Below are 2,612 nucleotides of genomic sequence, written 5' to 3' on the forward strand. Positions count from 1 at the left end.
AAATCAGGCGAAGGGAGAATTTAAACAAAAAAACAATGGTTTATCAGTGCAGTCTGTAACAGCAACTGAAGCACACAGTTAAAAACATTTGGGATTTAGTCAGACAGTGAAATGCTGCTCTGTGCTGCGTCTGCTAAGATATTCAAGCCGAGGGCACTTGTCTTTTGCTACTTCAGATCATTTCGCTCTTTCATTTCTTTGTAAGAAACTTTCATATCATCTGCAACCTTCTCTCCCCTCATTTTTTTACTTCCCAAATTCCCAGTTTGAATGTCGAGCCAACTAGTGTGCCACATTTAAATGAACACTATTTATTTGTGTTGTTGTACAGCGACGGCATGTTTGTTCACTAATGTTGTCTGAGGGACGCTGAGGAGCAGTTTAATGCCACTTGAAAATCAAGACGATGCTGCCAACTTGAATTACAGTCAGAATGTTTAAAAAAACCTTAATGCTTCTGTACTGAGAGATAATCAACAATTAAATGATCATATCTTGTACATTATGTCTCAGGTGTTTTATTTTCCTGTGAGCAGACAAAATATAACGTTATGTAAAAGAGGCTGAATCTGTGGTAAACCTTTCATTTTTAAGTATAGGTCACATTATTGGTTAGAATTTCATGAAATGCTCAGTAACTTTTTAAAACAGCTGAGCTAGTTTAAAAAAAAAAAGATGTTCAAGCAGGAGGATTATTTTCTTCTGTAGATTAATACACATTTGCTACTCTAGTGAATATTTACAGTAGCAGGATGGATTTATGTATATTCAATAGTTTTTGGAAATACTGGAGTTCTGTAGAATAAGTTAAGAGACAATATTTTAGTTAGTTTGGCTCTTTTTGTAGAATTTGTTGACAATGAGAAAAATATGAAATAATGCAGACTTACCCATAAACTCCTTTTCTTTACTCCATTTTAGATCTGAACAAATGTCAAGGGTCATTTATTATTTAAAATGTGTTATTTAAGAAAAACTTTGTTTTAATATAACATTTAATTATTATCTCTATTTAGAACTCCACTGTGATACATCTTGAGTGCTACTGCAGCTAACGATTATTTTCATTATAGATTCAATATAGTCGATTACCGAAATAAGAGACCACACATCACCTCTGTGCTGGCCTCCCTCCACTGGTTACCAGTGAAATACAACATTGGTTTGAAGATTCTTGTATTTGTTTTTAAAGCGCTGAATGGTTTTGGACCAGCCTCCATCTCTGATGTCCTCAGCCTATGTTCTACATCCAGATCCTGCAGATTCTCTGATCAGGTACTTCTCTCTGTTCCACATTCACTTCGTCTAAATCAAATGGTGACTGAGCTTTTTCCATCGCTGCTCACAGACTGGAACAGTTGGCATCTCACTGTCAGATCTCCTCCACTGTCACCACGTTAAAATCCCAGCTAAAGACCCACTTCATAGAATCACTTTCGAGTCCCCCTTTGATCACAATGAACTTTTCTAGTTGTTTTGCTTTCATTATTCAGTTGTGCGTTACATTTTTCTGCAAACCACTTCAGTCAACTCTCTTAAATGTGCTCTATAAATATTAGTCTATAAAATGTACTCTATTACGATCTCCCAAAGCCCAAGCTGATACTATCAAATGTCTTGCTCCCGCAATAATCTTTTGAGCAATGTAAATTCAAATACCGTACCGTACCGTCTTCTTCCGCTTTATCCGGGGTCGGGTCATGGGGGCAGCAGGCTAAGCAGAGAAGCCTAGACTTCCCTCTCCCCAGCCACTTCGTCTAGCTCTTCCCGGAGGATCCCGAGGCGTTCCCAGGCCAGCCGAGAGACATAGTCTCTCCAGCGTGTCCTGGGTCTTCCCCGGGGTCTCCTACCGGTGGGACGTGCCCTGAACACCTCACCAGGGAGGCGTCCTGACTAGATGCCCGAGCCACCTCATCTGGCTCCTCTCAACGCGGAGGAGCAGCGGGTCTACTTCGAGCTCACTCCGGATGACCGAGCTTCTCACCCTATCTCTAAGGGAGAGCCCAGCCACCCTACGGAGGAAGCTCATTTCGGCTGCTTGTACCCGCGATCTTGTTCTTTCGGTCACTACCCAAAGCTCATGACCATAGGTGAGGGTAGGAACGAAGATCGACTGGTAAATCGAGAGCTTTGTCTTCCAGCGACAACTCTTCTGACCAATCGGTGGCCGGCACTCTGTTGACGTCACATTTAGTATCAGCTCGGCTCGCTTGGAACCTCAGCAGAGCAGCTACTAAAAAAGTACCAGGTACCAGGTACTATCCCTAGTGGAAACGCAAAAAAAACGGTGTCGAGTCGAGTCGTGGTGGAACTGTGTAGTGGAAAAGCACCATAAGTATTGCCACCCCTGGCCGGCGCCTCTCACCAGTGGCAACTCCAGAGTGGAAGAGAGTCCAACCCTTCTTGAGAAAACTGGTTCCAGAGCCCTTGCTATGCATTGAGGTGAGGCCCACTATATCTAGCCGGAACTTCTCAACCTCGCGCACCAGCTCAGGCTCCTTCCCCACCAGAGAGGTGACGTTCCACATCCCTAGAGCTAGCTTCTGCAGCCGAGGGTCGGACCACCAAGGTCCCCGACTTCGGCTACCACCCAGCTCACTATGCACCCGACC

This window comes from Scomber japonicus, chromosome 12 (genome assembly GCF_027409825.1).
Source record: "Scomber japonicus isolate fScoJap1 chromosome 12, fScoJap1.pri, whole genome shotgun sequence".
Taxonomy (NCBI): Eukaryota; Metazoa; Chordata; class Actinopteri; order Scombriformes; family Scombridae; genus Scomber; species Scomber japonicus.